At 39.4% G+C, this 15,330-nt stretch overlaps 1 protein-coding gene across 1 annotated transcript in view; it reads right to left on the minus strand.

Moving 5' to 3' along the window:
• Nucleotides 1-15,330, minus strand: part of LOC124616600 (breast cancer anti-estrogen resistance protein 3 homolog) — a 1,084,307-nt gene that overhangs the window by 743,990 nt on the left and 324,987 nt on the right. The gene's annotated exons all lie outside the window — the stretch shown is intronic.

Consider the following 15,330-nt stretch of genomic DNA (forward strand, 5'->3'; position numbering starts at 1 on the left):
TAAGCTTAGGGACTGATGACCTTAGCAGTGAAGTCCCATAAGATTTCGCACACATTTTTTTGAATAAGTGATGAAGGAAATAATGGTAGCAGTAATAAATTAAAAACTTAACAATTCACTCATAGCACACAATTGAAACACGTATGTAACGCAGCAGCGATGGCGAGGCATTGTAGCATCTGTGACCAGAGAGTATGCGCTTGACCGCGCGAGTGTTGCGAGCGGTTCTCAGTCAGTAGTAGTCTTTGCGAGTTAGTTGTCGCTATGCAGAGCAGTAGCAGTCAGTCTGTCGTTGCGAGTCGGTCAAGTTAGTCGTTGCGAGTCTGTCAGTAGCAGTTAGTCAGTCGTTGCGAGTCTGTCAGTTCAGTCGTTGCGAGTCTGTAGCTCTGTCTAGTTGAGAGCAGTACTCAGTCTGTAGTCGTCATGCAGAGCGGTCGGTCAGTAGTAGCAGCCCAGTGCGGTTGTGTGATGTAGGCGGTCGGCAACACTGGTCAAGATGAGGAATAAGGTATACTGTTAATTAATATAATCATTAGATAATGAAAATTTTATTTATTGTAATTATTCTCCAACAAGTCTCCCAATAATAATTTTTTTATTTCAAAAGCATTTTCTCAAAAATTTAATTTTTTATTGAACTCAAGATTTCGTTGCACTTCCCATTTCATTCCACTTCTTTTGAAGAAAAACTCCACTAAAATCACAAAAAAAGAGAATATTATTATTTGCAATGCAGTTCCTCCAAGCGGTGCGCAACAACAAGAGCAGATATGTGACATCCATTTATTCTGAGGTAAGACTTTAATTCTGATTGTTTTACACAGGGCCAAAGACCGATATTTCGGTTTAATTGAATTTTTTTGTCACTGAATGGACTTTAATTTTTTGAAGGATTTATATTTGAGTCAGATTGCGAATTTCACATTTTTTGTTGCCATTGTCAGTACATTTCATTGTGGGCAGGTTACGCATAGAGCCATGTCCATCAGCATTTCTAATTAGTATCGTCCTTTTCTTTTAAAATTTTTGTGGGGAGGTTACACTTGGCTCCCATTTCTATTAAGTATTGCTATATTTTCTTTAAAAAAATTGCGGTGGGGAGGTTACACTTGGCGACACCCAGTCCAGGATCGTATTTCGTTGAGAGTCTTTTGAGCAACAGTCAGATATCTGCTCTTATTTGCTTAAGTATAATTAGGATTTGGCGCTACGCTTTTATTAATCTTGTGACTTTCTCTCTACAGGTCAACGGCAATTTGTTGCTTTGTTGTATTTGTGTGTTGCTTTTGCATTGTGCTCATTTGTTTTGTGAAAAATTTTGACTATTGTAAAAATGCCGCGAAAGACTGTGAATAGTGTATCGCGAAGTATTGTGAATGAAATTACCGACTTAAACAACGTGACCGATAGTAATTGTGATACGCAACGTAATGATGACAATCCTGCGTTCACTAACAATCAGTGCATTCCAACCACTAAAGATGACTTTCACCTTAATGATGAACAAACGAACTCAATTGTCTCGTCTGTTAACTTGACGACAATTGATGACGCAGAACGCTATATAGTAATGAGCGCTGCCCAGCCTAACACACCCGGTTTGAAAAATTCTCGTGACGAACAGACAAATTTGTCTAATGAAAGTGGTCAGTGTACCGAAAATACGACGGACTCGAGTGAGAAACGTTTTTGTAAATTACAGAATGACCAAATGGTCACGCAAAACAAGACAATTTCAGATACACCATCAAACAGTACTGAGAATAAAGTAGGTAATGTTACTTTGGATCAATTTATGACAATAATGCTACAGTTTAAGAACGATCTTGGTGTAGATATCAAACAAGATAATGAAAAACTCAAACAACACTTAAATGAAAAACTTGACAATAATGCCGAAGATCTCAGACAACTTAGGGAACAGTACAAACAGCGGAATGAAATGATAAATAATTGTTTCAAACAACTAAATGAAAGTGTCGACAACCATTACAAGCAACTTAGCGAAACAATTAATGAAAGTTTCAAACTGACGGACGAAAAACAAGACAACCTTAACGAACGGAGCAGACAAGTTAGTGAAGAGAATACAGCTATTACCGTGCAATGCCAGGACATTAAAGAACAATTACGTGAGGATACTGAGGCTTGTGCTAAAAACAGTAATAAAGAAGTTGGCACTGTTGCACAAGAATTAAATAGCACACGTGTAGGCACAACAGATTCACATAAAGACGAAGTTAATGCAGTCACTGAACAATGTCCAGCAAACGCAACAGTGATACACGAAATTAATGTAATCACTGAAGAATGCCCTAAAAACGAAGTACAGATCCGCGACGAAATTAATTTAGAGTCAGTGGAAGTTTCTCACACTCCGAATACGGAAGTTGACGAGAAATTTGCACGACAGAACAACCAAAATGTCGAAAGCATTAAAGTAACAGAATTAAAGACTATTTCAGTCACCAACACGTCACAGAATCCGCCACGTTGCGAGCATTTATCAGAGTCACGCAGCGTGTATAATGTGAACAATTTACAGAGACTACGCGACTTAAAATCCGAAAAGCCACGCGACTTAAAATCTGAAAAGCTACGCAACTTGAAATCCGAAATCACACAGACAAACAGACTTTCACACAAACCTGAACGTATTATCAAACTAAGTGACGAGAACGTAGATTTCGAGCAATTTGCATTTGTAAGAAAATCTAAGGAATTTAATAATGACAGCGTACAGGTACACGCTTTGCACTGTATACGACAATTTACCTTTGTACTTTCAACGCTATTACCTGTAATGCAGAAACTAGCTTTGAACCAGATGCGACAATTTATTTTTGTATTTACAACAGCATTGCCTGTAATGAAGAAATTTGAATTAGCACGAATACAACAATTTGCCTTTGAAATTTTACCGCTATTGCCTGTAACACAAAAGCTAAAATTTATTTGCAGTGCGTAAAGGACCTCAGGGGATTCATTACGCTTTAATGAATATGTGCCGTAGCGAGCATAGGGCCCCGAGCTGTAGTAGTGCTGTTTCATCTTTAGTTTTCTGCACTGCTGCCTTTTCTTCTACTATCCTTTATATCTATCAAAACTGCTCTTTAACTATTGCTCTACCTAGAATTAAGAAAAATGACAATGAAAACCGGACATGACAAATATTTTACCGAATGTGACAATTTTCATTAGGCACTCCAGAATCACGAGAATTTTAATAACGGATAAAATCGTAATCATCAGTATGTACAAAATTTTTGGCAGTCACAACCACATTTTTGTAACAATAGACGTTTTGCACCACAATAGCATGAAAGTCAGCCGCTTAGCATACGTAACCAACAATGCAGTCTACAAGGTCAACTAAACTTTAATGTTTCGCCGCGTGCACGTATAGTCCCAGCTCCAACAAATAGTAACGCACGGCAGCAAAGAAATAACTACGTACAGACAACACTCTATTTCAACTCGTATCGCAATGCACAGTATAGGAATGACTATCATGACCAACGTAAAAATAATGAGCACAGTTTTCAGCGTACATTTAATAACAGACGATCTTTTCAGCAGTAAGAACATCAGCAACAACACATTAGCATGAATGATACAGACAATAGGTGTCATCCATAGCGTAACACGTCAGTATGAAATAACAGAACAGTTCATATAGTGGATATGCCACAACATTCTCCCGTAAATAATAACACATACGATAGTTTTTAACCAGTACAGCACAGATTGCATATTACAGTAACGTAAACATTATTTTTGACACGCAGAATTTTGCTCACGAGAATGTTATTTGAAACATGCTTTGTTGAATCCTCCACTCTTATCGCACCCAGATCTTACCAGAAATTTTTCTATTGCCACCGACAGTTCCAACACCGCTTTAGGCGTACACATTTTCCAGGAAATTGAAGAAGATGGTTCAATAGTAATCAAAAACATCGCATTTGCAAGTCGCATTTTGTCACTTGCTGAACGAAATTATTCCGTTACAGAACTGGAAACATTATGTGTTGTATGGGCTTTTATGAGATTTAGGCACTTTCTTTATGGCAGACATACCACCGTCTACACAGACCACAGAGCAATACAATTTTTGCTTTCAGCTAAATTTACTCACGACAGATTAAGTAGATGGAAACTATATTTACAAGAGTTTAATTTTACGATTGTTCACATTCCCGGCACACAAAATGTTATAGCAGACGCACTATCGCGTTCTCTTGGCAACAATCAGCAAGACGTAGCAACCAACTTCTGCAAAACAAATTTCAGTGTCATGTACATTCAGCAAGTTGCATTTGAAAATTTTATTTCATCGTCATTACAGGACATAGCACAAGAATAAAACAAAGACAATGTGTGGAAAGAAATTAAACAGCTTTGGCAAGATAAGAATAATGTTACGATTAGGAACCACTACACTGTACGCAATGACATTCTGTTTCGCCGCTCTCATCCTGACAGCAACAATTGGTTATTATGCATTCCTGACGAACTGGTTAACAAATTAATTTGGTACACTCATTCAAGCTACGCACATTACGGAGCACGAAAATGTTTCCTTATACTGAGACAGAACTGTTATTTTGCCAACATGGAGAAACGTATACGACGAGTTTTAGCGTCTTGTAAAATTTGCCAGAAAGCTAAATCAGACACCACTTCACATATTCCTCCATTATATCCCATTATACCTGTTAAACTAAGACACATGACCGCAGTAGACATTTTTGGTCCGATTCCGAGAACTAACAGAGGTTTTTGCTACATCTTTGTCGCTGTTGAGCTCACTTCAAAATTTGTTACTTTCACTCCATTACGCAAAGCTACTGCTAAAACTGTTTCGAAAGCATTTGTAAAACATTTTCTATCTCATGTAGGGCATGTGATGAAAGTAATTTCTGACAATGGATCTCAATTTCGTAGTAGCGTATGGACACGCATGTTACGAGCCAGAAACATTTCTCCGATCTATATATCCAAGTATCACGCTTCTTCGAACCCCTGTGAAAGATTAATGAAAGAAATTGGTAAGCTGTGCCGAATATACTGCCACAAAAGACATATTGATTGGGACACACACATATTCTCATTCCAAGATGTAATTAATTCCATTCCAAATGAATCCACTATGCTATCTCCGACTGTTATACTGAAAAACGTTGAACCACCGAACAAAATTAAAGAATTAATAGAATTTCCCAAAAGTCGTCGCCTACGACACCACGAAATAATTGACATTGCGCTGAACAACATCAAACGTGCCGCAGAGCGCCGGAGAAGACAGCAAAAACAGGTTTGTACACGCCGCGTCTTTCACGTTGGACAGAAGATACTAGTACGTACACACTATTTATCCAGCAAATTAAAAGGTAAGTGCAGTAAATTTGAACTTCTATACGCAGGTCCATATCGGATTCGCAGCATCCCTCACCCCAATGTTGTACACGTCGAAACTTTGAGAACCAGAAAATCGAAAGGCAATCACCATATCTCAAACATTAAACCGTTTATTGAGTGAAACCACTGTATGATTCAACACACTATGATGCCATTTACTAATGCAATTAATTCACCTGACTAATTACTGATGATTATCGTATTTTTTCTTGGCAAGTGCCCGGCAAGGTAAGGTTAGCAGGTCGCTTTTCTTGTCGTCACACATCAGACCATGCATATTTTTCCAGATGAATTTACACATTTATGACTATTTCTGCAATTATATTTATGTGACTACTTATTGATGATTATCGTGTTTTTTCTTGGCAAGTGCCCGGCAAGGTAAGGTTAGCAGGTCGCTTTTCTTGTCGTTACACATCAGACCGTGCACATTTTCCATTTTTTTGTGTATGTGACTGTACTCCAGTTTTGTTTGTATGGACTATGAAATAGTTAAGATATAACACACACCAGTCGACTTTGACATTTTTTTTGCCTTATGACATCTCAACATCGTGACTGTTTCACATTTTTTTTTGCTGCTGCATTGTATTATTCTGTGTATATCTTTGTTTTTGAACACTGTCAATGTTTTTGACATATTACGTTTTCTGTCATGTTATGCTGTAGGGTTAATTATGTTACCATAAACCAGTCATTATCTAGTGGGTATATGATTTAAATGCAGGACATTAATCTTTGTTCATCAATTTCAGAAAGGAATGATGATTCTAAGAAATAAATTTAACATAAATGGGAATTTCACCTACGGAATAAACGAAAGGAGATGCAATAACTTTATGAGGAAGAGTAAATGGATCAGGATTAACAAACATTAACAAGAATATACTATACTCATCACAGAATAGCAGTCTTAACTAATTTTTTCTTTCAGAATACAAGGTGATTGATGCAGGCTGTCAGACTGAACTACACATCTTAGTTTTAGTGATGAAATATGCTAGAGATAAGGAATAGTTGTATAATGAATAATGAAGTGATTTTTTGCAGATGATAATGAATACTGATGAATAATGATGAAGGATATGGTATTATGAATAATGAAGTTTTTCTTTACAGGTGATGATAATGGTGAAGTTATGATGATATGGATAATGAAGTTTTTTTTCTTTACAGATGAGGATAATGTTGAAGTTATGTATTTATGCTACGTAGTTATTTAAGTATTTGTTGCGGTTTGCTTTGACAGCAGGTGTTACATTGCATAGTAGGATGACAGAAAGTTTTGGAAAGGACAGCTATGGAACACATTTTTATACACACTTCACTGCCTGTTAATTCGAAGTTCACTACTTTTCAGCATAGTGTGCGTTTCTTCTTTCAGGTCAATAATCCGTTTTTGTATTTTTTTCCAGGAGAAGTTTTTCATGACACTTACTAAACCTGTTACTTATTATACCTGTTCTAGTACTTGCATTTTTATATTTTTACCCATTTGTGTCTATCGTTTATAAATGTGATCACATATACTGCCTTGTTACATAATCTTGCTACAGCTGACTCATGACGAATGACGTTACCTATCCTCATTTGCTGCAATAGGTCAAAAGCAAATAGTGTTATGTTTCAGCAATTAATTATCGATCCCAACGCAATGCATTGCTAACAAAAAACATGTATTACCAGTCCCACATAATGTCACTAGTTTATGATAATTCTGAATAATACTGATCAACTCTGAATAGCATGTCACTTGATTAATGACCTCTTAATGAGACTATATTCAAAATGATGCTTTGTCACTAGCTAATAACTGCCACTGTTTGTTGTAATGATATTACTTATAATGCCTGTAATTATTAATGATTTGACTGTAATTAACTGATTTTAATAATGACTTCGTAATGATCTGAATACTACTGAATGAGGAACACTGTTTATTGTAATGAGTACTTGTAATGCCCATGATTATTAATGCTATGACTATAATTAACTGATTTTTAATAATGACTTCATAATAATCTGAATAATACTGAATGATGATTCTATTCAATACTTGCTGGCCACTGAGTGCCAATTATTAGTGTCACTCCACGAATTGTGATTAATTATGCCATTGATTAGCTCTTGTTTCCAATGTTGATACTTTGTAACCAGAAAAGAATGTGACTGTTTAATAATGCTTTGTAATTAATTAAGGCTAATAATTCTTACTATATTGAAATGACAAATGATTAATTAATTAACTGTAATTAGACAAATGATTAATTAACGACAAATGATTAATTAACTGTAATTAGACAAACGATTAATTAACGACAAATGATTAATTAACTGTAATTAGACAAATGATTAATTAACTGTAATTAGACAAATGATTAATTAACGACAAATGATTAATTAACTGTAATTAGGCAAAGGCTAATGATTATTGGAATGACAAATGATTAATTAACTGTAATTAGGAGAAGGTTAATGATTCTTAATTATACTCTGTAACTGAAAAGAATGCGATTATTTCATAATGCTTTGTAACCAGGAAAAGAAGACTACTGATTCTATGTAAAACAATCAATGAACATTTTTCTGTAATACTACATACTTGGTACAGAAATGTTCAATAACTGGGCTATGAATGCCACAAACTACTAATTAAGTCTGTAATTGTCAATATTATGTGACTTGATGTCCTTCACCTCATAAGCTGACTACCCTGAATTACTGCAATGTCCATTTGTCCTGTTTATCCTAGTGATCATGGAGCACTATCTTTGGTTTTGCACTAATTCTACGTTGGTGTGCCTTGTAAGAGTGTGGTGTTGACACGACATGCTGTCCACCACCATGAGCGATGAAGACATTATTATGGTCCCACTGTTTGGTGTACGTAATGTACTGCCAAAATGAAAACATGGAACATTACTACGACAGTTCAGTGTCTTGGCTACAATGATAAATTCTGATGGGAAAAGAACTTCAAGTTGTGTCACTTGGTGTTGTACTTCTGTGGAAAGATATGGACTTTCAGAGCAGCTGTGTGCAATCTAAAGTGCTACAACCATGATGCAATCCTTCCCTTTCCTATCCTGATTCTTGTCACATAAAGAAAAAAATTTTTTTTGGTAACATCATTTATGTTCATAGGTTATACATTTTTCGATTCGCTGAACTCCAATGCGAGTACAATTATGTCACTTGTCAACATAATATTTTTTGCCAGTCTGTTCATTTGTTCTGAATATGCTAAAGAATTTTCAGTGCCTGTGCACTTTGTTATCTGTCAAATAATTTGTATATACTTTTCTGATTTGCTACTATGTTTTGTACTCACATTTTGTCTTTGTCTGATATATTTTGTACTTAGTGCGTGTGCACAACATTTAAATATTCTGTAAGTTGTAGGATTTTGTTAATTAAAGAAAAATTTTGCCGCGATTGGCAAGTCCAAATGACTCACCATCGCTGCCAAATTTTTGCCCCCCCAGTGGAGGGTTATGAAACACGTATGTAACGCAGCAGCGATGGCGAGGCATTGTAGCATCTGTGACCAGAGAGTATGCGCTTGACCGCGCGAGTGTTGCGAGCGGTTCTCAGTCAGTAGTAGTCTTTGCGAGTTAGTTGTCGCTATGCAGAGCAGTAGCAGTCAGTCTGTCGTTGCGAGTCGGTCAAGTTAGTCGTTGCGAGTCTGTCAGTAGCAGTTAGTCAGTCGTTGCGAGTCTGTCAGTTCAGTCGTTGCGAGTCTGTAGCTCTGTCTAGTTGAGAGCAGTACTCAGTCTGTAGTCGTCATGCAGAGCGGTCGGTCAGTAGTAGCAGCCCAGTGCGGTTGTGTGATGTAGGCGGTCGGCAACACTGGTCAAGATGAGGAATAAGGTATACTGTTAATTAATATAATCATTAGATAATGAAAATTTTATTTATTGTAATTATTCTCCAACAAGTCTCCCAATAATAATTTTTTTATTTCAAAAGCATTTTCTCAAAAATTTAATTTTTTATTGAACTTAAGTTTTCGTTGCACTTCCCATTTCATTCCACTTCTTTTGAAGAAAAACTCCACTAAAATCACAAAAAAAGAGAATATTATTATTTGCAATGCAGTTCCTCCAAGCGGTGCGCAACAACAAGAGCAGATATGTGACATCCATTTATTCTGAGGTAAGACTTTAATTCTGATTGTTTTACACAGGGCCAAAGACCGATATTTCGGTTTAATTGAATTTTTTTGTCACTGAATGGACTTTAATTTTTTGAAGGATTTATATTTGAGTCAGATTGCGAATTTCACATTTTTTGTTGCCATTGTCAGTACATTTCATTGTGGGCAGGTTACGCATAGAGCCATGTCCATCAGCATTTCTAATTAGTATCGTCCTTTTCTTTTAAAATTTTTGTGGGGAGGTTACACTTGGCTCCCATTTCTATTAAGTATTGCTATATTTTCTTTAAAAAAATTGCGGTGGGGAGGTTACACAATAAAAACAGAAAGTCGCTGATCCGCTGCCTGTGTCTACATATTGTACCTTTATCTACTTGTAACCCTTGGGAACGGACAAATTAACACAAAAAACAAGAGTTCTTGAAACTTAGTTTTTACACTTTAGGACTGACTATTCGTGATGCCCAAATAGTGGTATCATCCCCAATTATAACATGATTTTTGACCAGCACACAAGGACACAGTTGTGCTACCCTGAGGTAACAAAACTCCTGAGAAACACCCTTTCGGCCTCAGTTCGCTGCTGTTCTTGGTGGGCACCACTTCGTGACCAGCACCGTAAAACTCTAGTTGTTGTACGAACATCCCTGACAGTTGTAGTGAGCTGGGCACAGCATCTGCGCGCGCTTACTGCAACCAATCACGTTAACGACTTTATAAACGTCGTTTCCATGGCAACGCCTCAGACTTACCAGTGCTATATAGAGACGGCAGCTGTTTTCGCCTGCAACTGTCGTAGTTGAGAGCTAACAACAGGGGTTGTTACGCCGACTCTTTTATAGTGCGGTAGTTGCCGTCTTTTTCGCGATGTCTGTGTTTGTTTCCACCATCTTGGAAGCAGTCTTGCACGTTCAGTGGCCGTTCAGCTTTACCCAAGACGTTTGCAGTAGAATGCCTGCAGCACATCCACCCGTGACTAAGCTGCAGTTTCGCATTTGCACCGCATTTGCTTAAGACAAGACACCCAGTGCCTCGACGGTCCACAGAGGAGAAGACTATAAGCTGAGGTCAGTTTAATATAACGGTAGATTCAAATGGCTCTACGCACTATGGGACCTAACATCTGAGGTCATCAGTCCACTAGACTTAGAACTACTTGAACCTAACTAACCTAAGGACGTCACATACATCCATGCCCGAGGCAGGTTTGGAACCTGCGACCATAGCAGTAGCGCCGTTCTGTACTGGAGCGCCTAGAACCGTTCGTCCACACCGGCCAGCTATAATGGTAGGAGAAGCAGTGACAACCAGAGCTCCTTCAATTCTTGCAATTCAATTTCGACATGTTCTAAATATATACAATACCAAAAGTAGCCGCCAAAGCAGAGTTACTAAAGGAAGCCTTCCGAAATGCCTTCAACAAAGAGACGAAGTAAATATTCTGGAATTCTAATCAAGAACAGCTGCCAACATGGGTAACCTCGAAGTAGATATCCTCGGAGTAGTAAAGCAACTTAAATCGCTAAATAAAAGCAAGTCTTCTGGTCTAGACTGTATAGGAGTTAGGTTCCTTCCAGAGTATGCTGATACAGTAGCTCCTTTTTTTAACAAACATATACAACCATGCCCAAAGACTGTAAAGTTGCACAGGTCTCACTAATATTCAAGAGAGGTAGTAGGAGTAATACACTTAATTACAGGCCCATATCATTAACGCCGTCATGCAGCAGGATTTTGGAACATATTTTGTGTTCGAAGATTACGAATTACCTCGAAGAGAACGGTCTATTGACACGCAGTCAACACGAGTTTAGAAAACATCGTTCTTGTGAAACACAGCTAGATCTCTACACCCACGAAGTATTGAGAGCTATTCACAAGGCATTCTGTGTTTCTAGATTTCCAGAAGGCTTTTGACACTGTACTACACAAGCGGCTTGTAGTGAAATTGCGTGCTTGTGGAATATCGTCTAACTTATGTGACTGAATTCGTTATTTCCTATCAGAGAGGTCACAGTTCGTTCTAACTGACGGAAAGTCATCAAATGAAACGGAATTGATTTCTGGCGTTCCCGAAGGTAGTGTTATAGGCCCTCTGCTGTTCGTTATTTATATAAATGATTTAGGAAACAATCTGAGGAGCCGTCTTAGGTTGTTTGCAGATGATGTTTTCGTTTATTGTCTATCAAAATTATCAGAAGATCAAAATAAATTGCAAAACGATTTTTCAAAAATATCTGTATGGTGCGAAAGTTGGCAACTGACCCGAATCAACGAAAAGTGTGAGGTTATCCACGTGAGTGCTGAAAGGAATGCATTGAACTTCGGCTACACGATAAATCAGTCAAATCTAAAGGTCGTAAATTCAAATAGGAATTACAATTACGAACAACTTAAATTGGAAATAAATCGAAAATGTTGAGGAGGAAGCAAACCAAAGACTGCGTTTTATTGGCAGGACGCTTAAAAAATATAACAGATATACTAATGAGACTGCCTACGCTCCTATCGTCCGTCCTCTTCTGCAGTCCTGCTGCGTGGTGTGGGATCCTTACTAGATAGGATTAACGGAGTACATCGAGAAAGTTGAAAGAAGAGCAGCACGTTTTGTATTGTCGATAAATAGGGGAGAGAGTGTCGCAGACTTGATACAGGATTTGGGGTGGACATCATTGAAAGAAAGGCGTTTTCGTTGCCGCGAAATCTTCTCGCAGAATTTCAGTCACCAACCTTCTCCTCCGAATGCGAAAATATTTTGTTGACACCGAAATACATAGGGAGAAACGATCACCACCATAAAATAAGGGAAATCAGGGCTGGCACGGAAATGTGAAGGTGTTCGTTTTTTTACGCACGCTGTTCGAGATTGGAATAGTAGAGAATTATTCTGAAGGAGGTTCGATGAACCCTTTGCGAGGCAGTTAAGTGTGATCTGCAAAGTATTCATGCGGACGTAGACACAGATGAGATTTCGGGGCGAGAGAGAGCTTGGACACAGCTTGAGATTTCCCAAGCAGCAACCTAAGCTGTTGGACTCCTTCAGTGCTGCTCAACACAGCACTAATGACGCCGGTTACACTGGCCTTCAGGCGCTGGCTGCGCTGGCTGGGACAGCACGCACCACCGCCGCGTGTTTACCCACAGTCCAGATGTGCTCGGAGTGATCCGCTGCCTGCAGACCCACCGTACTGCCGCCTACCACGGACTGCCTGGGCACCCAGCCAAGGCACTCACTCATCCGCCCACACTCACGCCGCCTGACTGTCACGCAGCACTTCCAGAGAGAGTAATTGATGTCTACCAATCTCTGCACTGATGCCAATTGCTGGACTTGTAATTATCTCTGAGTGAATCCGGTGTGGCCCTGCTATTAATAGCGCCAGCACGGAGGGAGACGTCAACTTAAGTACTCCCCAACCATCATTTATATGATTGTCCATCTTGATATCGAACGAGCAGGAACAAACAGAAACGTCCGACCAATGTCGACCGGCTTAAAACGTTGCGGGTTAATAGTCGAAAGAATTGCACCAACAAAAGCTATTGCAATGTACTGGTGTCCATAATTAAAGTTCCAGTTTCAAAAACTGTAGAAAGAGAACCTTTGCTCAGAATGACGTCAAATTTGGACAGTGTAATAGTGACACGAGGGCAAACGTCATGGAACACTAAAAGATTAGCGAAAATTTTACCAACAGATGTAATCATCTTAACGTACATGGCATTGGCTATAAATAACAGATTAATCTCAATGAAACGACTATGGTTTGAGTTGCACATTAGGCTATCCATACTGTTCGGTGTGCGTGACTGCGCAAGATCTGGAGTCAACAGTTGTGGCACTAAAATTACCAAATATGCAGCAAGCAGTCGCAAAATCATGTTTTATTTATTCATTCGATTTGCAAAAGTGAATAAATAAAACATGATTTTGCGACTGTTTTATTTATTCATTCGATTTGCAAAAGTGAATAAATAAAACATGATTTTGCGACTGGTTGCTGCATATTTGATAATTTTATGGTTTACGGTCGCTGCACGACTTCGGAACCACATGGAGCCCACCATTCATAAGTTGTGGCACTGTTACTTAGGTAAGCCCGCCCACCAAGCAACACAGTACAACATCAGGTGGGAAAAATTGGTTTGTAGTTGTCCTGAGACCGAAGTCAGCATAAAAAGCAAAATGACACAGTTATTTAATTGCCATGGTGCCAAAAACTGCAAAAAAGGTAAAATGACATCGGTTTCTGTTATGAGAGTGGCGCAAGACATGTTCGGTATGCTAGCCACTGTTTTCTGCCAAAAGTTGAAATCGAGAAGCAGCACGTTCCTCGCCAGATCGGAGTGTCTTGGGGGTCACGTTCAGAGTGCGTTGCGCAATGCGTACCTTCAGTTCGCTTATGTTCTTAGTGTGGTGTCACCGCCAGACACCACACTTGCTAGGTGGTAGCCTTTAAATCGGCCGCGGTCCGTTAGTATACGTCGGACCCGCATGTTGCCACTATCAGTGATTGCAGACCGAGCGCCACCACACGGCAGGTCTACAGAGACTTCCTAGCACTCGCCCCAGTTGTACAGCCGACTTTGCTAGCTATGGTTCACTGACAAAATACGCTCTCATTTGCCGAGATGATAGTTAGCACAGCCTTCAGCTACGTCATTTGCTACGACTTAGCAAGGCGCCATTACCAGTTACTATTGATACTGTAATCATGTACCGTCAAGAGCGACGCTCATCATTAATGGATTAAAGTTAAGTATTCCACCAGCTACGTCCGTTTTTCTAAAGTATAATTTCCTTGTCTTGTTGCAGACCTCACGCCAGCCTGCGTGAGCTAAAACGCGTGCCTTTCGGCTTCCTCTAGTATACCGGTGTTGGCTCTCCCGCCAACCCACAACACTTGGAGCGCTGGAAACAACATCTTTCGGATAATCGCACAGCCAGAAGTCACACGGACTAAGATCAGGTGGAATGAAAAGTTTTAGAGAAATGACGGATGACAATTCTAGCATTTCCGAAATGCCTCTGCAGCAGGCGCTTCACTGGCTGTGGAATGAGTGGAGGAAAGGATGTGTGTGATGTCCTTAGGTTAGTTAGATTTAAGTAGTTATAAGTTCTAGGAGACTGATGACCTCAGAAGTTAAGTCCAATAGTGCTCAGAGCCATTTAAACCATTTGAGCGGAGGAGCGTCATCTTGCATAAAAATGATCCTGCCCTCACATCCATGCTGCTGAAGGGTTGTTATGACGCTGGTGCGCAAAAGGCTCTGATAGTGTTTACCAGTGACGCTGCAGCTAACACGACACGCATAACTCAACTCCTCGAAAAAATACGGCCCTACCATAAACGATGCCGTCAATCCCCATCACACAGTCATCTCTGCGGAATGGTGGTATCGGTTGATGTACGCGCGGATTTTCCGTTGCCCATATTTTACAGTTCTGCGTACTGACATGTCCTTGGAGACAGAAATTGGATTCGCCTGTGCACAGAAAGTTCCATGACTATTCAATTTCCAATTCCACGCGAGCGATAAATTCCAGAGCGAACGTTTGTCTTGTTGGCGGGTCAGCAGGAAGCAGCTCCTGAACATGGGTGATTTTGTATGGGTAGCAATGGGAGATGTTTCGTATCATTTTATGCACCGTGCTCGCAGACACGTCCAACATGGGGGCAGTTCCCGTGCACTGCATATTCGCACACCAACGCTCGACCCTTCGTACATTGCTGTGGCCACTTGCTCGACAG

Source organism: Schistocerca americana, chromosome 5 (assembly GCF_021461395.2).
Source record: "Schistocerca americana isolate TAMUIC-IGC-003095 chromosome 5, iqSchAmer2.1, whole genome shotgun sequence".
Classification (NCBI taxonomy): domain Eukaryota; kingdom Metazoa; phylum Arthropoda; class Insecta; order Orthoptera; family Acrididae; genus Schistocerca; species Schistocerca americana.